Raw genomic sequence first — 27,227 nt, forward strand, 5'->3', positions numbered from 1 at the left:
CCTCTTCTCCCAGAAATGCCAACTCCTCCTCGTACCACACAACCCACTGACTTTTTTGGGTATTTACCTCCGGCTGCAGTCTTTCCTTCATTTGCTGTGAGGATCTTTCCTCAGTGTCATCTTGCAGGCGAACTCCTTCCAAAGCCTCAATTAGCTGCTCCTTGTAGAGTCCTTTAAAACGGACTCCTACTTGACAGGGAGAAGGACTTGGGGATCCTAGTTAATGATAAACTTACCTGGAGCAGCCAGTGCCAGGCAGCAGCTGCCAAGGCAAACAGGATCATGGGGTGCATTAAAAGAGGTCTGGATACACATGATGAGAGCATTATACTGCCTCTGTACAAATCCCTAGTTAGACCGCACATGGAGTACTGTGTCCAGTTTTGGGCACCGGTGCTCAGGAAGGATATAATGGAACTAGAGAGAGTACAAAGGAGGGCAACAAAATTAATAAAGGGGATGGGAGAACTACAATACCCAGATAGATTAGCGAAATTAGGATTATTTAGTCTAGAAAAAAGATGACTGAGGGGCGATCTAATAACCATGTATAAGTATATAAGGGGACAATACAAATATCTCGCTGAGGATCTGTTTATACCAAGGAAGGTGACGGGCACAAGGGGGCATTCTTTGCGTCTGGAGGAGAGAAGGTTTTTCCACCAACATAGAAGAGGATTGTTTACTGTTAGGGCAGTGAGAATCTGGAATTGCTTGCCTGAGGAGGTGGTGATGGTGAACTCAGTCGAGGGGTTCAAGAGAGGCCTGGATGTCTGTCATGATCCCAATGGCAGGGGATCACTAAAGGACAAGCACAGATACAAACATGCTCTAGGGCGATGGAACCTGAGCTGACCGCGACCCTGAACCTAACACACAAATAAAAGTAGCCGGGGAACGTGCCTACGATGATCCTAGACGTCTCGCTCCAGCCAAAGATCTAACTTCCCCTATTAGAAGAAACACAGACCTCTCTTGCCTCCAGAGAAATCCCCCACAGAAATAGCAGCCCCCCACATATAATGACGGTGAAATGAGAGGAAAGCACATACGCAGTATGAAAACAGTTTCAGCAAAATGAGGCCTGCTAAAGCTAGATAGCAGAGGATACAAAAGTGAACTGCGCGGTCAGCGAAAAACCCTTCAAAAAACCATCCTGAAATTACTTGAACTCATGTGCCAACTCATGGTACATGAGGAGCAATTTCAGCCCACTAGAGCAACCAGCAGCAAGAAACACATATCTGCAGGCTGGACTAAAAACCAAATAAAGCAAAACACCAAAGCAGGAAAATCCAAACTTAGCTTGACCAGAAGGTTCTAGGAGCAGGGAGCAGAGGTAACAAGACACACTGGATACATTGATAACCGGCAAGGAAATGCCAGCAAAGCCAGGTTAAATAGGAAACTCCCATATCCTGATAGAACAGGTGGAACCCAGAGACCCAGGAAAGACAAGTCACCCAGTACCATCAGTAACCACCAGAGGGAGCCCAAAAACAGAACTCACAACAGTACCCCCCCCTTGAGGAGGGGTCACCGAACCCTCACGAGAACCACCAGGGCGACCAGGATGAGCCCTATGAAAAGCGCGAACCAAATCATCAGCATGAACATCCGAGGCAACCACCCAAGAATTATCCTCCTGACCATAACCCTTCCACTTGACCAAATACTGGAGTTTCCGTCTGGAAACACGAGAATCCAAGATCTTCTCCACAACATACTCCAATTCTCCCTCCACCAGCACTGGAGCAGGAGGCTCAAGCGAAGGAACAACAGGTACCTCATACTTCCGCAACAACGACCAATGGAACACATTATGAATAGCAAACGATGCCGGGAGATCCAAACGAAACGACACAGGGTTAAGAATTTCCAAGATCCTATAGGGACCGATGAACCGAGGCTTGAATTTAGGAGAAGACACCTTCATAGGAACAAAACGAGAAGACAACCACACCAAGTCACCAACAAGAAGTCGAGGACCCACGCGGCGACGGCGATTAGCAAACTGCTGAGCCTTCTCCTGGGACAACTTCAAATTGTCCACCACATGACTCCAAATCCGATGCAACCTATCCACCACCATGTCCACTCCAGGACAATCAGAAGGTTCCACCTGACCAGAGGAAAAACGAGGATGAAACCCCGAACTACAAAAGAAAGGAGAAACCAAGGTAGCAGAACTAGCCCGATTATTAAGGGCAAACTCGGCCAGCGGCAAAAAGGTAACCCAGTCATCCTGATCAGCAGAAACAAAACACCTTAAATAAGTTTCCAAGGTCTGATTAGTTCGTTCAGTCTGGCCATTCGTCTGAGGATGGAATGCAGACGAAAAGGACAAATCAATGCCCATCTTAGCACAGAACGTCCGCCAAAATCTAGACACAAACTGGGATCCCCTGTCAGAAACGATGTTCTCAGGAATCCCATGCAAACGAACCACATTCTGAAAAAACAGAGGGACCAACTCAGAGGAGGAAGGCAACTTAGGCAAGGGTACCAGATGAACCATTTTACAAAAGCGATCACACACAACCCAGATGACGGACATTTTTTGAGAGACAGGGAGATCAGAAATAAAGTCCATGGAAATGTGCGTCCAAGGCCTCTTTGGGATAGGCAAAGGTGACAACAATCCACTGGCCCGAGAACAGCAAGGCTTAGCCCGAGCACAAACCCCACAAGACTGCACAAAAGAACGCACATCCCTCGACAAGGAAGGCCACCAAAAAGACCTGGCCACCAAGACCTGTCGCCTGCAGCCTCATTAAAGGGCTTAAAGTCTTTGTGGGACACTCTGGGGAGTTCCCTCATGGTGGGTGCTGAGGTTACAGTCTGTCTGGAGCTTCTAGCTGCTTCCAAAGCGATCTGCTCCAGCAATGCCATCTCCTGAGCTCTGTGAATGGCCTCCCTCTTATCGTCTATGGTGGCCTCTTCTCCCAGAAATGCCAACTCCTCCTCGTACCACACAACCCACTGACTTTTTTGGGTATTTACCTCCGGCTGCAGTCTTTCCTTCATTTGCTGTGAGGATCTTTCCTCAGTGTCATCTTGCAGGCGAACTCCTTCCAAAGCCTCAATTAGCTGCTCCTTGTAGAGTCCTTTAAAACGGACTCCTACTTGACAGGGAGAAGGACTTGGGGATCCTAGTTAATGATAAACTTACCTGGAGCAGCCAGTGCCAGGCAGCAGCTGCCAAGGCAAACAGGATCATGGGGTGCATTAAAAGAGGTCTGGATACACATGATGAGAGCATTATACTGCCTCTGTACAAATCCCTAGTTAGACCGCACATGGAGTACTGTGTCCAGTTTTGGGCACCGGTGCTCAGGAAGGATATAATGGAACTAGAGAGAGTACAAAGGAGGGCAACAAAATTAATAAAGGGGATGGGAGAACTACAATACCCAGATAGATTAGCGAAATTAGGATTATTTAGTCTAGAAAAAAGACGACTGAGGGGCGATCTAATAACCATGTATAAGTATATAAGGGGACAATACAAATATCTCGCTGAGGATCTGTTTATACCAAGGAAGGTGACGGGCACAAGGGGGCATTCTTTGCGTCTGGAGGAGAGAAGGTTTTTCCACCAACATAGAAGAGGATTCTTTACTGTTAGGGCAGTGAGAATCTGGAATTGCTTGCCTGAGGAGGTGGTGATGGCGAACTCAGTCGAGGGGTTCAAGAGAGGCCTGGATGTCTTCCTGGAGCAGAACAATATTGTATCATACAATTATTAGGTTCTGTAGAAGGACGTAGATCTGGGTATTTATTATGATGGAATATAGGCTGAACTGGATGGACAAATGTCTTTTTTCGGCCTTACTAACTATGTTACTATGTTACTATGTTACTATGTTACTATGAGGAGGAGTTGGCATTTCTGGGAGAAGAGGCCACCATAGACGATAAGAGGAAGGCCATTCACAGAGCTCAGGAGAGGGCATTGCTGGAGCAGATCGCTTTGGAAGCAGCTAGAAGCTCCAGACAGACTGTAACCTCAGCACCCACCATGAGGGAACTCCCCAGAGTGTCCCACAAAGACTTTAAGCCCTTTAATGAGGCTGCAGGCGACATTGAGGGCTTCTTCCAGGACTTTGAGCATCAGTGTTGATTAATGGAAGTCCCGGAAAGGGAGCGAGTTCGACATCTTGTGGGGTTCTTAGAGGGTGGAGCTGCTGAAGCCTATAGAGCTAGGGACCCTCGGGGGAACTGTGAATATGCGGCGATTAAACTGACTATTCTAGAACATTATGCTATGTTAAACCTTGTTATCTTATTCTTATAATTATGCTAACATACAAAATTAGCATATGCTTTAATCCCACTGCTGCCAGTATTATGCGGTCTTGAAATGTTTTTGTACTTATTCTTATGATTTTGCTAACATGCAAATTAACATGTGATTTAATCTTTTGTATTTGTATAATTTTGCGGTTTTCAGTTAAGATAAGGAATCGTAAAAATCATGCTGTTAAAGGTAGCATGGTCGAGTGGTCTAAGGTGCTGGACTTAGGCTCCAGTCTCTTTGGAGGCGTGGGTTCAAATCCCACTGCTGCCAGTGTATTTCTACTTTGAAACTTTTTAGCTTATATTTATGATTTTGCTAATAGAAAAATTAGCATGTGTTTTATTATTTTGTATTTTTATGAGTCCATGCTTTGCTGTTTTGCAAAAGACAGTAGATAGAATCATTGCTTTTTCCTTTTTGCTTAGAGACCTATCCATTTTCCACCTTGAAGAAGTTAAACTGTAGGAAAATTCACTAAACTTACTCTAAGGAAGCTTTTTTCATGTAGTATATTAGGGTAGCATGGCTGAGCGGTCTAAGGCGCTGGATTAAGGCTCCAGTCTCTTCAGAGGCGTGGGTTCAAACCCCACTGCTGCCAGTAGGTCTTCAGAACATTTTGATCTAATTCAAATGATTTTGTATTTGCGTGAGTGTGTGGGTTTCTGTTTAGGAAAAGACAGTTGATAGAATCATTGTTTTTTCCTATTGTTTAGAGACTTAACCATTTTACAACAGACCTGTAGGTTTAAATCCCACTGCTGCCAGTAGTAAGAGTTCCTTAAAACCTTTTTATCTTATTCTTATACATACGCTAATATACAAAATTAGCATATGCTTTAATCCCACTGCTGCCAGTATTATGCGGTCTTGAAATGTTTTTGTACTTATTCTTATGATTTTGCTAACATGAAAATTAGCATGTGATCTAATCTTCTTTTGTATTTGTATGATTTTTCGGTTTTCGGTTAAGATAAAGACCGTTCATAGAATCATTGGTTTTTCCTAATGTTTAGAGACATGCCCTTTTTCCAACATGCACTAATTTTAAATGTTGTCAAATGTACTTCACTTACTCTAAGGAAGCCTACTTAATCATGCTGAGTATGACTCAGCAGTATGAGTTCTTGAAAATCTTTTGATCTTATTCTCATAATTATGAAAACAGACAAAATTTGCATGTGCTTTCATCCCACTGCTGCCAGTATGATAAGTGCTTGAAAATTGTTTTGAACGTACTCTTATGATTTTACTAACATACAAACTTACATGTGTTTTAATCTTCTTTTGTATTTGCTTAAGTGTTTTCTTTCTGGTTAAGATAAAAACAGTTGATAGAATTATTGTTTTTTTCCTAATATTTAGAGACATGTCTGTCATGATATGTACTTTTGCCCTGTCCTGTATTTGAATAATATGCCATTTGATGTATGTAACTATTCTCTGGTTTCTATTAGCTGTAATTTATGTATTTTCTTGTGCTGGGAGTTCACCTGTAACAATACGTCTCCTTCCCCCAATACTTGCAGCCCTAAGCTATAATGTAATTAAGGTTTGTCAACACCACTAGTGAAGAATAGCCATTCCTTCTCACAGCAGGTGGCTAGTCATATGTACATACTAGATAGACTAAGAGGAGCCGACCAGTCTAGAATCTTCAGGTGGACCCAACCATTGAATAGAAGGTGTGACCCCCACCCCCCTTCATGGGCGGATCCCAGGAGCTCAGACAATCCATTCTTATTTTTGAGATCAGATGTGAGTTGATCCTTAAAGGGGAAGGAGTGGGGATTCTTAGCTGAGGCAAGACCCCACGTCCATCTGTGACTGCGGAAGCGAACGGGATGAGACTTGAGCTGAGGACATATCTCGTCGTTCGTGAGATTGTTTTGGCATCCCTTGGACTCATGTGGACTATTGCTTTGTTAGCTGGCACAAGGATTATCGGGAGGTGCCCCCGAATCTGTTCTGTTGGACTCGTGGAAGGACTATTGTTTCGTTTATCGGGTGCGGGATTACTGGAAAGCACCTCCAGATCTGTTTATTTACTTGGGCTTATTGTGGACTTCTGGTGGACTTGAAGGACATTATGGATATTTGATGTTGTATGCTCCCTGCTTTAATAAATCTCATTGGATCATCCCTCGGCCTGTTGTCCCTTCCTGCTCTGCTGTACACCCCGTCACAAACTGGTTGGCAGCAGTGGGATCAGAGCAGAAGGAATGGAGGACAAAGGCCCATCAACATTGGGAACCAGCACCGCAGAGTACAAGAGCTGGACTGCGATGAACCTACAAACAAAGGCCCATGAAGTAGGAGTCCGTTTTAAAGGACTCTCCAAGGAGCAGCTAATTGAGGCTTTGGAAGGAGTTCGCCTGCAAGATGACACTGAGGAAGGATCCTCACAGCAAATGGAGGAAAGACTGCAGCCGGAGGTAAATACCCAAAAAAGTCAGTGGGTTGTGTGGTACGAGGAGGAGTTGGCATTTCTGGGAGAAGAGGCCACCATAGACGATAAGAGGAAGGCCATTCACAGAGCTCAGGAGATGGCATTGCTGGAGCAGATCGCTTTGGAAGCAGCTAGAAGCTCCAGACAGACTGTAACCTCAGCACCCACCATGAGGGAACTCCCCAGAGTGTCCCACAAAGACTTTAAGCCCTTTAATGAGGCTGCAGGCGACATTGAGGGCTTCTTCCAGGACTTTGAGCATCAGTGTTGATTAATGGAAGTCCCGGAAAGGGAGCGAGTTCGACATCTTGTGGGGTTCTTAGAGGGTGGAGCTGCTGAAGCCTATAGAGCTATGGACCCTCAGGGGAACTGTGAGTATGCGGCGATTAAACAGACTATTCTAGGACATTATGCTATGTTAAACCTTGTTATCTTATTCTTATAATTATGCTAACATACAAAATTAGCATATGCTTTAATCCCACTGCTGCCAGTATTATGCGGTCTTGAAATGTTTTTGTACTTATTCTTATGATTTTGCTAACATGCAAATTAACGTGATTTAATCTTTTGTATTTGTATAATTTTGCGGTTTTCAGTTAAGATAAGGAATCGTAAAAATCATGCTGTTAAAGGTAGCATGGCCGAGTGGTCTAAGGCGCTGGAATTAGGCTCCAGTCTCTTTGGAGGCGTGGGTTCAAATCCCACTGCTGCCAGTGTATTTCTACTTTGAAACTTTTTAGCTTATATTTATGATTTTGCTAATAGAAAAATTAGCATGTGTTTTATTATTTTGTATTTGTACGAGTCCATGCTTTGCTGTTTTGCAAAAGACAGTAGATAGAATCATTGCTTTTTCCTTTTTGCTTAGAGACCTTTCCATTTTCCACCTTGAAGAATTTAAACTGTAGGAAAATTCACTAAACTTACTCTAAGAAAGCTTTTTTCATATAGTATATTAAGGTAGCATGGCCGAGCGGTCTAAGGCGCTGGATTAAGGCTCCAGTTTCTTCAGAGGCGTGGGTTCAAATCCCACTGCTGCACTTCAGAACATTTTGATCTAATTCAAATGATTTTGTATTTGCATGAGTGTGTGGGTTTCTGTTTAGGAAAAGACAGTTGATAGAATCATTGGTTTTTCCTATTGTTTAGAGACTTAACCATTTTACAACAGACCTGTAGGTTTAAATCCCACTGCTGCCAGTAGTAAGAGTTCCTTAAAACCTTTTTATCTTATTCTTATACATACGCTAATATACAAAATTAGCATATGCTTTAATCCCACTGCTGCCAGTATTATGCGGTCTTGAAATGTTTTTGTACTTATTCTTATGATTTTGCTAACATGCAAATTAACATGTGATTTAATCTTTTGTATTTGTATAATTTTGTGGTTTTCAGTTAAGATAAGGAATCTTAAAAATCACGCTGCTAAATTTAGCATGGCCGAGCGGTCTAAGGCGCTGGATTAAGGCTCCAGTCTCTTCAGAGGCGTGGGTTCAAATCCCACTGCTGCCAGTAGGTCTTCAGAACCTTTTGATCTAATTCTTATGATTTTGTATTTGCATGAGTGTGTGGATTTCTGTTTAGGAAAAGACAGTTGATAGAATCATTGGTTTTTCCTATTGTTTAGAGACTTAACCATTTTACAACAGACCTGTAGGTTCAAATCCCACTGCTGCCAGTAGTAAGAGTTCCTTAAAACCTTTTTATCTTATTCTTATAACTATGCTAACATACAAAATTAGCATATGCTTTAATCCCACTGCTGCCAGTATTATGAGGTCTTGAAATGTTTTTGTACTTATTCTTATGATTTTGCTAACATGCAAATTAGCATGTGATCTAATCTTCTTTTGTATTTGTATGATTTTTCGGTTTTCGGTTAAGATAAAGACCGTTGATAGAATCATTGGTTTTTCCTAATGTTTAGAGACATGCCCTTTTTCCAACATGCACTAATTTTAAATGTTGTCAAATGTACTTCACTTACTCTAAGGAAGCCTACTTAATCATGCTGAGTATGACTCAGCAGTATGAGTTCTTGAAAATCTTTTGATCTTATTCTTATAATTATGAAAACAGACAAAATTTGCATGTGCTTTCATCCCACTGCTGCCAGTATGATATGTGCTTGAAAATTGTTTTGAACTTACTCTTATGATTTTACTAACATACAAACTTACATGTGTTTTAATCTTCTTTTGTATTTGCTTAAGTGTTTTCTTTCTGGTTAAGATAAAAACAGTTGATAGAATTATTGTTTTTTTCCTAATATTTAGAGACATGTCTGTCATGATATGTACTTTTGCCCTGTCCTGTATTTGAATAATATGCCATTTGATGTATGTAACTGTTCTCTGGTTTCTATTAGCTGTAATTTATGTATTTTCTTGTGCAGGGAGTTCACCTGTAACAATATGTCTCCTTCCCCCAATACTTGCAGCCCTAAGCTATAATGTAATTAAGGTTTGTCAACACCACTAGTGAAGAATAGCCATTCTTTCTCACAGCAGGTGGCTAGTCATATGTACATACTAGATAGACTAAGAGGAGCCGACCAGTCTAGAATCTTCAGGTGGACCCAACCATTGAATAGAAGGTGTGACCCCTACCCCCCTTCATGGGCGGATCCCAGGAGCTCAGATAATCCATTCTTATTTTTGAGATCAGATGTGAGTTGATCCTGAAAGGGGAAGGAGTGGGGATTCTTAGCTGAGGCAAGACCCCACGTCCATCTGTGACTGCGGAAGCGTACGGGATGAGACTTGAGCTGAGGACATATCTCGTCGTTCGTGAGATTGTTTTGGGATCCCTTGGACTCATGTGGACTATTGCTTTGTTAGCTGGCACAAGGATTATCTGGAGGTGCCCCCGAATCTGTTCTGTTGGACTCGTGGAAGGACTATTGTTTCGTTTATCGGGTGCGGGATTACTGGAAAGCACCTCCAGATCTGTTTATTTACTTGGGCTTATTGTGGACTTCTGGTGGACTTGAAGGACGTTATGGATATTTGATGTTGTATGCTCCCTGCTTTAATAAATCTCATTGGATCATCCCTCGGCCTGTTGTCCCTTCCTGCTCTGCTGTACACCCCGTCACAAACTGGTTGGCAGCAGTGGGATCAGAGCAGAAGGAATGGAGGACAAAGGCCCATCAACATTGGGAACCAGCACCGCAGAGTACAAGAGCTGGACTGCGATGAACCTACAAACAAAGGCCCATGAAGTAGGAGTCCGTTTTAAAGGACTCTCCAAGGAGCAGCTAATTGAGGCTTTGGAAGGAGTTCGCCTGCAAGATGACACTGAGGAAGGATCCTCACAGCAAATGGAGGAAAGACTGCAGCCGGAGGTAAATACCCAAAAAAGTCAGTGGGTTGTGTGGTACGAGGAGGAGTTGGCATTTCTGGGAGAAGAGGCCACCATAGACGATAAGAGGAAGGCCATTCACAGAGCTCAGGAGATGGCATTGCTGGAGCAGATCGCTTTGGAAGCAGCTAGAAGCTCCAGACAGACTGTAACCTCAGCACCCACCATGAGGGAACTCCCCAGAGTGTCCCACAAAGACTTTAAGCCCTTTAATGAGGCTGCAGGCGACATTGAGGGCTTCTTCCAGGACTTTGAGCATCAGTGTTGATTAATGGAAGTCCCGGAAAGGGAGCGAGTTCGACATCTTGTGGGGTTCTTAGAGGGTGGAGCTGCTGAAGCCTATAGAGCTATGGACCCTCGGGGGAACTGTGAGTATGCGGCGATTAAACAGACTATTCTAGAACATTATGCTATGTTAAACCTTGTTATCTTATTCTTATAATTATGCTAACATACAAAATTAGCATATGCTTTAATCCCACTGCTGCCAGTATTATGCGGTCTTGAAATGTTTTTGTACTTATTCTTATGATTTTGCTAACATGCAAATTAACATGTGATTTAATCTTTTGTATTTGTATAATTTTGCGGTTTTCAGTTAAGATAAGGAATCGTAAAAATCAAGCTGTTAAAGGTAGCATGGCCGAGTGGTCTAAGGCGCTGGACTTAGGCTCCAGTCTCTTTGGAGGCGTGGGTTCAAATCCCACTGCTGCCAGTGTATTTCTACTTTGAAACTTTTTAGCTTATATTTATGATTTTGCTAATAGAAAAATTAGCATGTGTTTTATTATTTTGTATTTGTATGAGTCCATGCTTTGCTGTTTTGCAAAAGACAGTAGATAGAATCATTGCTTTTTGCTTAGAGACCTATCCATTTTCCACCTTGAAGAAGTTAAAATGTAGGAAAATTCACTAAACTTACTCTAAGGAAGCTTTTTTATGTAGTATATTAGGGTAGCATGGCCGAGCGGTCTAAGGCGCTGGATTAAGGCTCCAGTCTCTTCAGAGGCGTAGGTTCAAATCCCACTGCTGCCAGTAGGTCTTTAGAACATTTTGATCTAATTCAAATGATTTTGTATTTGCATGAGTGTGTGGGTTTCTGTTTAGGAAAAGACAGTTGATAGAATCATTGTTTTTTCCTATTGTTTAGAGACTTAACCATTTTACAACAGACCTGTAGGTTTAAATGAAACTGCTGCCAGTAGTAAGAGTTCCTTAAAACCTTTTTATCTTATTCTTATACATACGCTAATATACAAAATTAGCATATGCTTTAATCCCACTGCTGCCAGTATTATGCGGTCTTGAAATGTTTTTGTACTTATTCTTATGATTTTGCTAACATGCAAATTAACATGTGATTTAATCTTTTGTATTTGTATAATTTTGTGGTTTTCAGTTAAGATAAGGAATCTTAAAAGTCATGCTGCTAAAGGTAGCATGGCCGAGCGGTCTAAGGCGCTGGATTAAGGCTCCAGTCTCTTCAGAGGCGTGGGTTCAAATCCCACTGCTGCCAGTAGGTCTTCAGAACCTTTTGATCTAATTCTTATGATTTTGTATTTGCATGAGTGTGTGGATTTCTGTTTAGGAAAAGACAGTTGATAGAATCGTTGGTTTTTCCTATTGTTTAGAGACTTAACCATTTTACAACAGACCTGTAGGTTCAAATCCCACTGCTGCCAGTAGTAAGAGTTCCTTAAAACCTTTTTATCTTATTCTTATAACTATGCTAACATACAAAATTAGCATATGCTTTAATCCCACTGCTGCCAGTATTATGAGGTCTTGAAATGTTTTTGTACTTATTCTTATGATTTTGCTAACATGCAAATTAGCATGTGATCTAATCTTCTTTTGTATTTGTATGATTTTTCGGTTTTCGGTTAAGATAAAGACCGTTGATAGAATCATTGGTTTTTCCTAATGTTTAGAGACATGCCCTTTTTCCAACATGCACTAATTTTAAATGTTGTCAAATGTACTTCACTTACTCTAAGGAAGCCTACTTAATCATGCTGAGTATGACTCAGCAGTATGAGTTCTTGAAAATCTTTTGATCTTATTCTTATAATTATGAAAACAGACAAAATTTGCATGTGCTTTCATCCCACTGCTGCCAGTATGATATGTGCTTGAAAATTGTTTTGAACTTACTCTTATGATTTTACTAACATACAAACTTACATGTGTTTTAATCTTCTTTTGTATTTGCTTAAGTGTTTTCTTTCTGGTTAAGATAAAAACAGTTGATAGAATTATTGTTTTTTTCCTAATATTTAGAGACATGTCTGTCATGATATGTACTTTTGCCCTGTCCTGTATTTGAATAATATGCCATTTGATGTATGTAACTGTTCTCTGGTTTCTATTAGCTGTAATTTATGTATTTTCTTGTGCAGGGAGTTCACCTGTAACAATATGTCTCCTTCCCCCAATACTTGCAGCCCTAAGCTATAATGTAATTAAGGTTTGTCAACACCACTAGTGAAGAATAGCCATTCTTTCTCACAGCAGGTGGCTAGTCATATGTACATACTAGATAGACTAAGAGGAGCCGACCAGTCTAGAATCTTCAGGTGGACCCAACCATTGAATAGAAGGTGTGACCCCTACCCCCCTTCATGGGCGGATCCCAGGAGCTCAGATAATCCATTCTTATTTTTGAGATCAGATGTGAGTTGATCCTTAAAGGGGAAGGAGTGGGGATTCTTAGCTGAGGCAAGACCCCACGTCCATCTGTGACTGCGGAAGCGTACGGGATGAGACTTGAGCTGAGGACATATCTCGTCATTCGTGAGATTGTTTTGGGATCCCTTGGACTCATGTGGACTATTGCTTTGTTAGCTGGCACAAGGATTATCTGGAGGTGCCCCCGAATCTGTTCTGTTGGACTCGTGGAAGGACTATTGTTTCGTTTATCGGGTGCGGGATTACTGGAAAGCACCTCCAGATCTGTTTATTTACTTGGGCTTATTGTGGACTTCTGGTGGACTTGAAGGACGTTATGGATATTTGATGTTGTATGCTCCCTGCTTTAATAAATCTCATTGGATCATCCCTCGGCCTGTTGTCCCTTCCTGCTCTGCTGTACACCCCGTCACAAACTGGTTGGCAGCAGTGGGATCAGAGCAGAAGGAATGGAGGACAAAGGCCCATCAACATTGGGAACCAGCACCGCAGAGTACAAGAGCTGGACTGCGATGAACCTACAAACAAAGGCCCATGAAGTAGGAGTCCGTTTTAAAGGACTCTCCAAGGAGCAGCTAATTGAGGCTTTGGAAGGAGTTCGCCTGCAAGATGACACTGAGGAAGGATCCTCACAGCAAATGGAGGAAAGACTGCAGCCGGAGGTAAATACCCAAAAAAGTCAGTGGGTTGTGTGGTACGAGGAGGAGTTGGCATTTCTGGGAGAAGAGGCCACCATAGACGATAAGAGGAAGGCCATTCACAGAGCTCAGGAGATGGCATTGCTGGAGCAGATCGCTTTGGAAGCAGCTAGAAGCTCCAGACAGACTGTAACCTCAGCACCCACCATGAGGGAACTCCCCAGAGTGTCCCACAAAGACTTTAAGCCCTTTAATGAGGCTGCAGGCGACATTGAGGGCTTCTTCCAGGACTTTGAGCATCAGTGTTGATTAATGGAAGTCCCGGAAAGGGAGCGAGTTTGACATCTTGTGGGGTTCTTAGAGGGTGGAGCTGCTGAAGCCTATAGAGCTATGGACCCTCGGGGGAACTGTGAGTATGCGGCGATTAAACAGACTATTCTAGAACATTATGCTATGTTAAACCTTGTTATCTTATTCTTATAATTATGCTAACATACAAAATTAGCATATGCTTTAATCCCACTGCTGCCAGTATTATGCGGTCTTGAAATGTTTTTGTACTTATTCTTATGATTTTGCTAACATGCAAATTAACATGTGATTTAATCTTTTGTATTTGTATAATTTTGCGGTTTTCAGTTAAGATAAGGAATCGTAAAAATCAAGCTGTTAAAGGTAGCATGGCCGAGTGGTCTAAGGCGCTGGACTTAGGCTCCAGTCTCTTTGGAGGCGTGGGTTCAAATCCCACTGCTGCCAGTGTATTCCTACTTTGAAACTTTTTAGCTTATATTTATGATTTTGCTAATAGAAAAATTAGCATGTGTTTTATTATTTTGTATTTGTATGAGTCCATGCTTTGCTGTTTTTTTGCAAAAGACAGTAGATAGAATCATTGCTTTTTGCTTAGAGACCTATCCATTTTCCACCTTGAAGAAGTTAAAATGTAGGAAAATTCACTAAACTTACTCTAAGGAAGCTTTTTTATGTAGTATATTAGGGTAGCATGGCCGAGCGGTCTAAGGCGCTGGATTAAGGCTCCAGTCTCTTCAGAGGCGTGGGTTCAAATCCCACTGCTGCCAGTAGGTCTTTAGAACATTTTGATCTAATTCAAATGATTTTGTATTTGCATGAGTGTGTGGGTTTCTGTTTAGGAAAAGACAGTTGATAGAATCATTGTTTTTTCCTATTGTTTAGAGACTTAACCATTTTACAACAGACCTGTAGGTTTAAATCAAACTGCTGCCAGTAGTAAGAGTTCCTTAAAACCTTTTTATCTTATTCTTATACATACGCTAATATACAAAATTAGCATATGCTTTAATCCCACTGCTGCCAGTATTATGCGGTCTTGAAATGTTTTTGTACTTATTCTTATGATTTTGCTAACATGCAAATTAACATGTGATTTAATCTTTTGTATTTGTATAATTTTGTGGTTTTCAGTTAAGATAAGGAATCTTAAAAGTCATGCTGCTAAAGGTAGCATGGCCGAGTGGTCTAAGGCGCTGGATTAAGGCTCCAGTCTCTTCAGAGGCGTGGGTTCAAATCCCACTGCTGCCAGTAGGTCTTCAGAACCTTTTGATCTAATTCTTATGATTTTGTATTTGCATGAGTGTGTGGATTTCTGTTTAGGAAAAGACAGTTGATAGAATCATTGGTTTTTCCTATTGTTTAGAGACTTAACCATTTTACAACAGACCTGTAGGTTCAAATCCCACTGCTGCCAGTAGTAAGAGTTCCTTAAAACCTTTTTATCTTATTCTTATAACTATGCTAACATACAAAATTAGCATATGCTTTAATCCCACTGCTGCCAGTATTATGAGGTCTTGAAATGTTTTTGTACTTATTCTTATGATTTTGCTAACATGCAAATTAGCATGTGATCTAATCTTCTTTTGTATTTGTATGATTTTTCGGTTTTCGGTTAAGATAAAGACCGTTGATAGAATCATTGGTTTTTCCTAATGTTTAGAGACATGCCCTTTTTCCAACATGCACTAATTTTAAATGTTGTCAAATGTACTTCACTTACTCTAAGGAAGCCTACTTAATCATGCTGAGTATGACTCAGCAGTATGAGTTCTTGAAAATCTTTTGATCTTATTCTTATAATTATGAAAACAGACAAAATTTGCATGTGCTTTCATCCCACTGCTGCCAGTATGATATGTGCTTGAAAATTGTTTTGAACTTACTCTTATGATTTTACTAACATACAAACTTACATGTGTTTTAATCTTCTTTTGTATTTGCTTAAGTGTTTTCTTTCTGGTTAAGATAAAAACAGTTGATAGAATTATTGTTTTTTTCCTAATATTTAGAGACATGTCTGTCATGATATGTACTTTTGCCCTGTCCTGTATTTGAATAATATGCCATTTGATGTATGTAACTGTTCTCTGGTTTCTATTAGCTGTAATTTATGTATTTTCTTGTGCAGGGAGTTCACCTGTAACAATATGTCTCCTTCCCCCAATACTTGCAGCCCTAAGCTATAATGTAATTAAGGTTTGTCAACACCACTAGTGAAGAATAGCCATTCTTTCTCACAGCAGGTGGCTAGTCATATGTACATACTAGATAGACTAAGAGGAGCCGACCAGTCTAGAATCTTCAGGTGGACCCAACCATTGAATAGAAGGTGTGACCCCTACCCCCCTTCATGGGCGGATCCCAGGAGCTCAGATAATCCATTCTTATTTTTGAGATCAGATGTGAGTTGATCCTTAAAGGGGAAGGAGTGGGGATTCTTAGCTGAGGCAAGACCCCACGTCCATCTGTGACTGCGGAAGCGTACGGGATGAGACTTGAGCTGAGGACATATCTCGTCGTTCGTGAGATTGTTTTGGGATCCCTTGGACTCATGTGGACTATTGCTTTGTTAGCTGGCACAAGGATTATCTGGAGGTGCCCCCGAATCTGTTCTGTTGGACTCGTGGAAGGACTATTGTTTCGTTTATCGGGTGCGGGATTACTGGAAAGCACCTCCAGATCTGTTTATTTACTTGGGCTTATTGTGGACTTCTGGTGGACTTGAAGGACATTATGGATATTTGATGTTGTATGCTCCCTGCTTTAATAAATCTCATTGGATCATCCCTCGGCCTGTTGTCCCTTCCTGCTCTGCTGTACACCCCGTCACAAACTGGTTGGCAGCAGTGGGATCAGAGCAGAAGGAATGGAGGACAAAGGCCCATCAACATTGGGAACCAGCACCGCAGAGTACAAGAGCTGGACTGCGATGAACCTACAAACAAAGGCCCATGAAGTAGGAGTCCGTTTTAAAGGACTCTCCAAGGAGCAGCTAATTGAGGCTTTGGAAGGAGTTCGCCTGCAAGATGACACTGAGGAAGGATCCTCACAGCAAATGGAGGAAACACTGCAGCCGGAGGTAAATACCCAAAAAAGTCAGTGGGTTGTGTGGTACGAGGAGGAGTTGGCATTTCTGGGAGAAGAGGCCACCATAGACGATAAGAGGAAGGCCATTCACAGAGCTCAGGAGATGGCATTGCTGGAGCAGATCGCTTTGGAAGCAGCTAGAAGCTCCAGACAGACTGTAACCTCAGCACCCACCATGAGGGAACTCCCCAGAGTGTCCCACAAAGACTTTAAGCCCTTTAATGAGGCTGCAGGCGACATTGAGGGCTTCTTCCAGGACTTTGAGCATCAGTGTTGATTAATGGAAGTCCCGGAAAGGGAGCGAGTTCGACATCTTGTGGGGTTCTTAGAGGGTGGAGCTGCTGAAGCCTATAGAGCTATGGACCCTCGGGGGAACTGTGAGTATGCGGCGATTAAACAGACTATTCTAGAACATTATGCTATGTTAAACCTTGTTATCTTATTCTTATAATTATGCTAACATACAAAATTAGCATATGCTTTAATCCCACTGCTGCCAGTATTATGCGGTCTTGAAATGTTTTTGTACTTATTCTTATGATTTTGCTAACATGCAAATTAACATGTGATTTAATCTTTTGTATTTGTATAATTTTGCGGTTTTCAGTTAAGATAAGGAATCGTAAAAATCAAGCTGTTAAAGGTAGCATGGCCGAGTGGTCTAAGGCGCTGGACTTAGGCTCCAGTCTCTTTGGAGGCGTGGGTTCAAATCCCACTGCTGCCAGTGTATTTCTACTTTGAAACTTTTTAGCTTATATTTATGATTTTGCTAATAGAAAAATTAGCATGTGTTTTATTATTTTGTATTTGTATGAGTCCATGCTTTGCTGTTTTGCAAAAGACAGTAGATAGAATCATTGCTTTTTGCTTAGAGACCTATCCATTTTCCACCTTGAAGAAGTTAAAATGTAGGAAAATTCACTAAACTTACTCTAAGGAAGCTTTTTTTATGTAGTATATTAGGGTAGCATGGCCGAGTGGTCTAAGGCGCTGGATTAAGGCTCCAGTCTCTTCAGAGGCGTGGGTTCAAATCCCACTGCTGCCAGTAGGTCTTTAGAACATTTTGATCTAATTCAAATGATTTTGTATTTGCATGAGTGTGTGGGTTTCTGTTTAGGAAAAGACAGTTGATAGAATCATTGTTTTTTCCTATTGTTTAGAGACTTAACCATTTTACAACAGACCTGTAGGTTTAAATCCCACTGCTGCCAGTAGTAAGAGTTCCTTAAAACCTTTTTATCTTATTCTTATACATACGCTAATATACAAAATTAGCATATGCTTTAATCCCACTGCTGCCAGTATTATGCGGTCTTGAAATGTTTTTGTACTTATTCTTATGATTTTGCTAACATGCAAATTAACATGTGATTTAATCTTTTGTATTTGTATAATTTTGTGGTTTTCAGTTAAGATAAGGAATCTTAAAAGTCATGCTGCTAAAGGTAGCATGGCCGAGCGGTCTAAGGCGCTGGATTAAGGCTCCAGTCTCTTCAGAGGCGTGGGTTCAAATCCCACTGCTGCCAGTAGGTCTTCAGAACCTTTTGATCTAATTCTTATGATTTTGTATTTGCATGAGTGTGTGGATTTCTGTTTAGGAAAAGACAGTTGATAGAATCATTGGTTTTTCCTATTGTTTAGAGACTTAACCATTTTACAACAGACCTGTAGGTTCAAATCCCACTGCTGTCAGTAGTAAGAGTTCCTTAAAACCTATTTATCTTATTCTTATAACTATGCTAACATACAAAATTAGCATATGCTTTAATCCCACTGCTGCCAGTATTATGAGGTCTTGAAATGTTTTTGTACTTATTCTTATGATTTTGCTAACATGCAAATTAGCATGTGATCTAATCTTCTTTTGTATTTGTATGATTTTTCGGTTTTCAGTTAAGATAAAGACCGTTGATAGAATCATTGGTTTTTCCTAATGTTTAGAGACATGCCCTTTTTCCAACATGCACTAATTTTAAATGTTGTCAAATGTACTTCACTTACTCTAAGGAAGCCTACTTAATCATGCTGAGTATGACTCAGCAGTATGAGTTCTTGAAAATCTTTTGATCTTATTCTTATAATTATGAAAACAGACAAAATTTGCATGTGCTTTCATCCCACTGCTGCCAGTATGATATGTGCTTGAAAATTGTTTTGAACTTACTCTTATGATTTTACTAACATACAAACTTACATGTGTTTTAATCTTCTTTTGTATTTGCTTAAGTGTTTTCTTTCTGGTTAAGATAAAAACAGTTGATAGAATTATTGTTTTTTTCCTAATATTTAGAGACATGTCTGTCATGATATGTACTTTTGCCCTGTCCTGTATTTGAATAATATGCCATTTGATGTATGTAACTGTTCTCTGGTTTCTATTAGCTGTAATTTATGTATTTTCTTGTGCAGGGAGTTCACCTGTAACAATATGTCTCCTTCCCCCAATACTTGCAGCCCTAAGCTATAATGTAATTAAGGTTTGTCAACACCACTAGTGAAGAATAGCCATTCTTTCTCACAGCAGGTGGCTAGTCATATGTACATACTAGATAGACTAAGAGGAGCCGACCAGTCTAGAATCTTCAGGTGGACCCAACCATTGAATAGAAGGTGTGACCCCTACCCCCCTTCATGGGCGGATCCCAGGAGCTCAGATAATCCATTCTTATTTTTGAGATCAGATGTGAGTTGATCCTTAAAGGGGAAGGAGTGGGGATTCTTAGCTGAGGCAAGACCCCACGTCCATCTGTGACTGCGGAAGCGTACGGGATGAGACTTGAGCTGAGGACATATCTCGTCGTTCGTGAGATTGTTTTGGGATCCCTTGGACTCATGTGGACTATTGCTTTGTTAGCTGGCACAAGGATTATCTGGAGGTGCCCCCGAATCTGTTCTGTTGGACTCGTGGAAGGACTATTGTTTCGTTTATCGGGTGCGGGATTACTGGAAAGCACCTCCAGATCTGTTTATTTACTTGGGCTTATTGTGGACTTCTGGTGGACTTGAAGGACGTTATGGATATTTGATGTTGTATGCTCCCTGCTTTAATAAATCTCATTGGATCATCCCTCGGCCTGTTGTCCCTTCCTGCTCTGCTGTACACCCCGTCACAAACTGGTTGGCAGCAGTGGGATCAGAGCAGAAGGAATGGAGGACAAAGGCCCATCAACATTGGGAATCAGCACCGCAGAGTACAAGAGCTGGACTGCGATGAACCTACAAACAAAGGCCCATGAAGTAGGAGTCCGTTTTAAAGGACTCTCCAAGGAGCAGCTAATTGAGGCTTTGGAAGGAGTTCGCCTGCAAGATGACACTGAGGAAGGATCCTCACAGCAAATGGAGGAAAGACTGCAGCCGGAGGTAAATACCCAAAAAAGTCAGTGGGTTGTGTGGTACGAGGAGGAGTTGGCATTTCTGGGAGAAGAGGCCACCATAGACGATAAGAGGAAGGCCATTCACAGAGCTCAGGAGATGGCATTGCTGGAGCAGATCGCTTTGGAAGCAGCTAGAAGCTCCAGACAGACTGTAACCTCAGCACCCACCATGAGGGAACTCCCCAGAGTGTCCCACAAAGACTTTAAGCCCTTTAATGAGGCTGCAGGCGACATTGAGGGCTTCTTCCAGGACTTTGAGCATCAGTGTTGATTAATGGAAGTCCCGGAAAGGGAGCGAGTTCGACATCTTGTGGGGTTCTTAGAGGGTGGAGCTGCTGAAGCCTATAGAGCTATGGACCCTCGGGGGAACTGTGAGTATGCGGCGATTAAACAGACTATTCTAGAACATTATGCTATGTTAAACCTTGTTATCTTATTCTTATAATTATGCTAACATACAAAATTAGCATATGCTTTAATCCCACTGCTGCCAGTATTATGCGGTCTTGAAATGTTTTTGTACTTATTCTTATGATTTTGCTAACATGCAAATTAACATGTGATTTAATCTTTTGTATTTGTATAATTTTGCGGTTTTCAGTTAAGATAAGGAATCATAAAAATCAAGCTGTTAAAGGTAGCATGGCCGAGTGGTCTAAGGCGCTGGACTTAGGCTCCAGTCTCTTTGGAGGCGTGGGTTCAAATCCCACTGCTGCCAGTGTATTTCTACTTTGAAACTTTTTAGCTTATATTTATGATTTTGCTAATAGAAAAATTAGCATGTGTTTTATTATTTTGTATTTGTATGAGTTCATGCTTTGCTGTTTTGCAAAAGACAGTAGATAGAATCATTGCTTTTTGCTTAGAGACCTATCCATTTTCCACCTTGAAGAAGTTAAAATGTAGGAAAATTCACTAAACTTACTCTAAGGAAGCTTTTTTATGTAGTATATTAGGGTAGCATGGCCGAGCGGTCTAAGGCGCTGGATTAAGGCTCCAGTCTCTTCAGAGGCGTGGGTTCAAATCCCACTGCTGCCAGTAGGTCTTTAGAACATTTTGATCTAATTCAAATGATTTTGTATTTGCATGAGTGTGTGGGTTTCTGTTTAGGAAAAGACATTTGATAGAATCATTGTTTTTTCCTATTGTTTAGAGACTTAACCATTTTACAACAGACCTGTAGGTTTAAATCAAACTGCTGCCAGTAGTAAGAGTTCCTTAAAACCTTTTTATCTTATTCTTATACATACGCTAATATACAAAATTAGCATATGCTTTAATCCCACTGCTGCCAGTATTATGCGGTCTTGAAATGTTTTTGTACTTATTCTTATGATTTTGCTAACATGCAAATTAACATGTGATTTAATCTTTTGTATTTGTATAATTTTGTGGTTTTCAGTTAAGATAAGGAATCTTAAAAGTCATGCTGCTAAAGGTAGCATGGCCGAGCGGTCTAAGGCGCTGGATTAAGGCTCCAGTCTCTTCAGAGGCGTGGGTTCAAATCCCACTGCTGCCAGTAGGTCTTCAGAACCTTTTGATCTAATTCTTATGATTTTGTATTTGCATGAGTGTGTGGATTTCTGTTTAGGAAAAGACAGTTGATAGAATCATTGGTTTTTCCTATTGTTTAGAGACTTAACCATTTTACAACAGACCTGTAGGTTCAAATCCCACTGCTGCCAGTAGTAAGAGTTCCTTAAAACCTTTTTATCTTATTCTTATAACTATGCTAACATACAAAATTAGCATATGCTTTAATCCCACTGCTGCCAGTATTATGAGGTCTTGAAATGTTTTTGTACTTATTCTTATGATTTTGCTAACATGCAAATTAGCATGTGATCTAATCTTCTTTTGTATTTGTATGATTTTTCGGTTTTCGGTTAAGATAAAGACCGTTGATAGAATCATTGGTTTTTCCTAATGTTTAGAGACATGCCCTTTTTCCAACATGCACTAATTTTAAATGTTGTCAAATGTACTTCACTTACTCTAAGGAAGCCTACTTAATCATGCTGAGTATGACTCAGCAGTATGAGTTCTTGAAAATCTTTTGATCTTATTCTTATAATTATGAAAACAGACAAAATTTGCATGTGCTTTCATCCCACTGCTGCCAGTATGATATGTGCTTGAAAATTGTTTTGAACTTACTCTTATGATTTTACTAACATACAAACTTACATGTGTTTTAATCTTCTTTTGTATTTGCTTAAGTGTTTTCTTTCTGGTTAAGATAAAAACAGTTGATAGAATTATTGTTTTTTTCCTAATATTTAGAGACATGTCTGTCATGATATGTACTTTTGCCCTGTCCTGTATTTGAATAATATGCCATTTGATGTATGTAACTGTTCTCTGGTTTCTATTAGCTGTAATTTATGTATTTTCTTGTGCAGGGAGTTCACCTGTAACAATATGTCTCCTTCCCCCAATACTTGCAGCCCTAAGCTATAATGTAATTAAGGTTTGTCAACACCACTAGTGAAGAATAGCCATTCTTTCTCACAGCAGGTGGCTAGTCATATGTACATACTAGATAGACTAAGAGGAGCCGACCAGTCTAGAATCTTCAGGTGGACCCAACCATTGAATAGAAGGTGTGACCCCTACCCCCCTTCATGGGCGGATCCCAGGAGCTCAGATAATCCATTCTTATTTTTGAGATCAGATGTGAGTTGATCCTTAAAGGGGAAGGAGTGGGGATTCTTAGCTGAGGCAAGACCCCACGTCCATCTGTGACTGCGGAAGCGTACGGGATGAGACTTGAGCTGAGGACATATCTCGTCGTTCGTGAGATTGTTTTGGGATCCCTTGGACTCATGTGGACTATTGCTTTGTTAGCTGGCACAAGGATTATCTGGAGGTGCCCCCGAATCTGTTCTGTTGGACTCGTGGAAGGACTATTGTTTCGTTTATCGGGTGCGGGATTACTGGAAAGCACCTCCAGATCTGTTTATTTACTTGGGCTTATTGTGGACTTCTGGTGGACTTGAAGGACATTATGGATATTTGATGTTGTATGCTCCCTGCTTTAATAAATCTCATTGGATCATCCCTCGGCCTGTTGTCCCTTCCTGCTCTGCTGTACACCCCGTCACAAACTGGTTGGCAGCAGTGGGATCAGAGCAGAAGGAATGGAGGACAAAGGCCCATCAACATTGGGAACCAGCACCGCAGAGTACAAGAGCTGGACTGCGATGAACCTACAAACAAAGGCCCATGAAGTAGGAGTCCGTTTTAAAGGACTCTCCAAGGAGCAGCTAATTGAGGCTTTGGAAGGAGTTCGCCTGCAAGATGACACTGAGGAAGGATCCTCACAGCAAATGGAGGAAAGACTGCAGCCGGAGGTAAATACCCAAAAAAGTCAGTGGGTTGTGTGGTACGAGGAGGAGTTGGCATTTCTGGGAGAAGAGGCCACCATAGACGAATAGAGGAAGGCCATTCACAGAGCTCAGGAGATGGCATTGCTGGAGCAGATCGCTTTGGAAGCAGCTAGAAGCTCCAGACAGACTGTAACCTCAGCACCCACCATGAGGGAACTCCCCAGAGTGTCCCACAAAGACTTTAAGCCCTTTAATGAGGCTGCAGGCGACATTGAGGGCTTCTTCCAGGACTTTGAGCATCAGTGTTGATTAATGGAAGTCCCGGAAAGGGAGCGAGTTCGACATCTTGTGGGGTTCTTAGAGGGTGGAGCTGCTGAAGCCTATAGAGCTATGGACCCTCGGGGGAACTGTGAGTATGCGGCGATTAAACAGACTATTCTAGAACATTATGCTATGTTAAACCTTGTTATCTTATTCTTATAATTATGCTAACATACAAAATTAGCATATGCTTTAATCCCACTGCTGCCAGTATTATGCGGTCTTGAAATGTTTTTGTACTTATTCTTATGATTTTGCTAACATGCAAATTAACATGTGATTTAATCTTTTGTATTTGTATAATTTTGCGGTTTTCAGTTAAGATAAGGAATCGTAAAAATCATGCTGTTAAAGGTAGCATGGCTGAGTGGTCTAAGGCGCTGGACTTAGGCTCCAGTCTCTTTGGAGGCGTGGGTTCAAATCCCACTGCTGCCAGTGTATTTCTACTTTGAAACTTTTTAGCTTATATTTATGATTTTGCTAATAGAAAAATTAGCATGTGTTTTATTATTTTGTATTTGTATGAGTCCATGCTTTGCTGTTTTGCAAAAGACAGTAGATAGAATCATTGCTTTTTGCTTAGAGACCTATCCATTTTCCACCTTGAAGAAGTTAAAATGTAGGAAAATTCACTAAACTTACTCTAAGCAAGCTGTTTTTATGTAGTATATTAGGGTTGCATGGCCGAGCGGTCTAAGGCGCTGGATTAAGGCTCCAGTCTCTTCAGAGGCGTGGGTTCAAATCCCACTGCTGCCAGTAGGTCTTCAGAACATTTTGATCTAATTCAAATGATTTTGTATTTGCATGAGTGTGTGGGTTTCTGTTTAGGAAAAGACAGTTGATAGAATCATTGTTTTTTCCTATTGTTTAGAGACTTAACCATTTTACAACAGACCTGTAGGTTTAAATCCCACTGCTGCCAGTAGTAAGAGTTCCTTAAAACCTTTTTATCTTATTCTTATACATACGCTAATATACAAAATTAGCATATGCTTTAATCCCACTGCTGCCAGTATTATGCGGTTTTGAAATGTTTTTGTACTTATTCTTATGATTTTGCTAACATGCAAATTAACATGTGATTTAATCTTTTGTATTTGTATAATTTTGTGGTTTTCAGTTAAGATAAGGAATCTTAAAAGTCATGCTGCTAAAGGTAGCATGGCCGAGCGGTCTAAGGCGCTGGATTAAGGCTCCAGTCTCTTCAGAGGCGTGGGTTCAAATCCCACTGCTGCCAGTAGGTCTTCAGAACCTTTTGATCTAATTCTTATGATTTTGTATTTGCATGAGTGTGTGGATTTCTGTTTAGGAAAAGACAGTTGATAGAATCATTGGTTTTTCCTATTGTTTAGAGACTTAACCATTTTACAACAGACCTGTAGGTTCAAATCCCACTGCTGCCAGTAGTAAGAGTTCCTTAAAACCTTTTTATCTTATTCTTATAACTATGCTAACATACAAAATTAGCATATGCTTTAATCCCACTGCTGCCAGTATTATGAGGTCTTGAAATGTTTTTGTACTTATTCTTATGATTTTGCTAACATGCAAATTAGCATGTGATCTAATCTTCTTTTGTATTTGTATGATTTTTCGGTTTTCGGTTAAGATAAAGACCGTTGATAGAATCATTGGTTTTTCCTAATGTTTAGAGACATGCCCTTTTTCCAACATGCACTAATTTTAATTGTTGTCAAATGTACTTCACTTACTCTAAGGAAGCCTACTTAATCATGCTGAGTATGACTCAGCAGTATGAGTTCTTGAAAATCTTTTGATCTTATTCTTATAATTATGAAAACAGACAAAATTTGCATGTGCTTTCATCCCACTGCTGCCAGTATGATATGTGCTTGAAAATTGTTTTGAACTTACTCTTATGATTTTACTAACATACAAACTTACATGTGTTTTAATCTTCTTTTGTATTTGCTTAAGTGTTTTCTTTCTGGTTAAGATAAAAACAGTTGATAGTATTATTGTTTTTTTCCTAATATTTAGAGACATGTCTGTCATGATATGTACTTTTGCCCTGTCCTGTATTTGAATAATATGCCATTTGATGTATGTAACTGTTCTCTGGTTTCTATTAGCTGTAATTTATGTATTTTCTTGTGCAGGGAGTTCACCTGTAACAATATGTCTCCTTCCCCCAATACTTGCAGCCCTAAGCTATAATGTAATTAAGGTTTGTCAACACCACTAGTGAAGAATAGCCATTCTTTCTCACAGCAGGTGGCTAGTCATATGTACATACTAGATAGACTAAGAGGAGCCGACCAGTCTAGAATCTTCAGGTGGACCCAACCATTGAATAGAAGGTGTGACCCCTACCCCCCTTCATGGGCGGATCCCAGGAGCTCAGATAATCCATTCTTATTTTTGAGATCAGATGTGAGTTGATCCTTAAAGGGGAAGGAGTGGGGATTCTTAGCTGAGGCAAGACCCCACGTCCATCTGTGACTGCGGAAGCGTACGGGATGAGACTTGAGCTGAGGACATATCTCGTCGTTCGTGAGATTGTTTTGGAATCCCTTGGACTCATGTGGACTATTGCTTTGTTAGCTGGCACAAGGATTATCTGGAGGTGCCCCCGAATCTGTTCTGTTGGACTCGTGGAAGGACTATTGTTTCGTTTATCGGGTGCGGGATTACTGGAAAGCACCTCCAGATCTGTTTATTTACTTGGGCTTATTGTGGACTTCTGGTGGACTTGAAGGACATTATGGATATTTGATGTTGTATGCTCCCTGCTTTAATAAATCTCATTGGATCATCCCTCGGCCTGTTGTCCCTTCCTGCTCTGCTGTACACCCCGTCACAAACTGGTTGGCAGCAGTGGGATCAGAGCAGAAGGAATGGAGGACAAAGGCCCATCAACATTGGGAACCAGCACCGCAGAGTACAAGAGCTGGACTGCGATGAACCTACAAACAAAGGCCCATGAAGTAGGAGTCCGTTTTAAAGGACTCTCCAAGGAGCAGCTAATTGAGGCTTTGGAAGGAGTTCGCCTGCAAGATGACACTGAGGAAGGATCCTCACAGCAAATGGAGGAAAGACTGCAGCCGGAGGTAAATACCCAAAAAAGTCAGTGGGTTGTGTGGTACGAGGAGGAGTTGGCATTTCTGGGAGAAGAGGCCACCATAGACGATAAGAGGAAGGCCATTCACAGAGCTCAGGAGATGGCATTGCTGGAGCAGATCGCTTTGGAAGCAGCTAGAAGCTCCAGACAGACTGTAACCTCAGCACCCACCATGAGGGAACTCCCCAGAGTGTCCCACAAAGACTTTAAGCCCTTTAATGAGGCTGCAGGCGACATTGAGGGCTTCTTCCAGGACTTTGAGCATCAGTGTTGATTAA

General features: G+C 41.1%; 15 non-coding genes across 15 annotated transcripts; all 15 read left to right on the plus strand.

Annotated features, from left to right (window-relative positions):
- Positions 1 to 4,488: 4,488 nt before the first annotated feature.
- Positions 4,489 to 4,570, plus strand: TRNAL-UAG (transfer RNA leucine (anticodon UAG)). The gene has a single exon. It is a non-coding gene; the product is annotated as a tRNA-Leu (tRNA).
- Positions 4,571 to 7,380: 2,810 nt separating this feature from the next.
- Positions 7,381 to 7,462, plus strand: TRNAL-UAG (transfer RNA leucine (anticodon UAG)). Its single transcript has one exon. It is a non-coding gene; the product is annotated as a tRNA-Leu (tRNA).
- Positions 7,463 to 10,748: 3,286 nt separating this feature from the next.
- On the plus strand, positions 10,749 to 10,830 carry TRNAL-UAG (transfer RNA leucine (anticodon UAG)). Its single transcript has one exon. It is a non-coding gene; the product is annotated as a tRNA-Leu (tRNA).
- Positions 10,831 to 11,549: 719 nt separating this feature from the next.
- Positions 11,550 to 11,631, plus strand: TRNAL-AAG (transfer RNA leucine (anticodon AAG)). Its single transcript has one exon. It is a non-coding gene; the product is annotated as a tRNA-Leu (tRNA).
- A 2,484-nt stretch (positions 11,632 to 14,115) lies between these two features.
- On the plus strand, positions 14,116 to 14,197 carry TRNAL-UAG (transfer RNA leucine (anticodon UAG)). The gene has a single exon. It is a non-coding gene; the product is annotated as a tRNA-Leu (tRNA).
- A 241-nt stretch (positions 14,198 to 14,438) lies between these two features.
- Positions 14,439 to 14,520, plus strand: TRNAL-AAG (transfer RNA leucine (anticodon AAG)). The gene has a single exon. It is a non-coding gene; the product is annotated as a tRNA-Leu (tRNA).
- Positions 14,521 to 14,919: 399 nt separating this feature from the next.
- Positions 14,920 to 15,001, plus strand: TRNAL-AAG (transfer RNA leucine (anticodon AAG)). The gene has a single exon. It is a non-coding gene; the product is annotated as a tRNA-Leu (tRNA).
- Positions 15,002 to 17,485: 2,484 nt separating this feature from the next.
- On the plus strand, positions 17,486 to 17,567 carry TRNAL-UAG (transfer RNA leucine (anticodon UAG)). Its single transcript has one exon. It is a non-coding gene; the product is annotated as a tRNA-Leu (tRNA).
- Positions 17,568 to 17,806: 239 nt separating this feature from the next.
- Positions 17,807 to 17,888, plus strand: TRNAL-AAG (transfer RNA leucine (anticodon AAG)). Its single transcript has one exon. It is a non-coding gene; the product is annotated as a tRNA-Leu (tRNA).
- Positions 17,889 to 18,287: 399 nt separating this feature from the next.
- On the plus strand, positions 18,288 to 18,369 carry TRNAL-AAG (transfer RNA leucine (anticodon AAG)). The gene has a single exon. It is a non-coding gene; the product is annotated as a tRNA-Leu (tRNA).
- Positions 18,370 to 20,853: 2,484 nt separating this feature from the next.
- TRNAL-UAG (transfer RNA leucine (anticodon UAG)) lies at positions 20,854 to 20,935 on the plus strand. The gene has a single exon. It is a non-coding gene; the product is annotated as a tRNA-Leu (tRNA).
- A 238-nt stretch (positions 20,936 to 21,173) lies between these two features.
- Positions 21,174 to 21,255, plus strand: TRNAL-AAG (transfer RNA leucine (anticodon AAG)). The gene has a single exon. It is a non-coding gene; the product is annotated as a tRNA-Leu (tRNA).
- A 399-nt stretch (positions 21,256 to 21,654) lies between these two features.
- TRNAL-AAG (transfer RNA leucine (anticodon AAG)) lies at positions 21,655 to 21,736 on the plus strand. Its single transcript has one exon. It is a non-coding gene; the product is annotated as a tRNA-Leu (tRNA).
- Positions 21,737 to 24,220: 2,484 nt separating this feature from the next.
- On the plus strand, positions 24,221 to 24,302 carry TRNAL-UAG (transfer RNA leucine (anticodon UAG)). Its single transcript has one exon. It is a non-coding gene; the product is annotated as a tRNA-Leu (tRNA).
- Positions 24,303 to 25,022: 720 nt separating this feature from the next.
- Positions 25,023 to 25,104, plus strand: TRNAL-AAG (transfer RNA leucine (anticodon AAG)). Its single transcript has one exon. It is a non-coding gene; the product is annotated as a tRNA-Leu (tRNA).
- The last annotated feature ends 2,123 nt before the right edge of the window (positions 25,105 to 27,227 follow it).

This window comes from Ranitomeya imitator, chromosome 4, assembly GCF_032444005.1.
Source record: "Ranitomeya imitator isolate aRanImi1 chromosome 4, aRanImi1.pri, whole genome shotgun sequence".
Taxonomy (NCBI): Eukaryota; Metazoa; Chordata; class Amphibia; order Anura; family Dendrobatidae; genus Ranitomeya; species Ranitomeya imitator.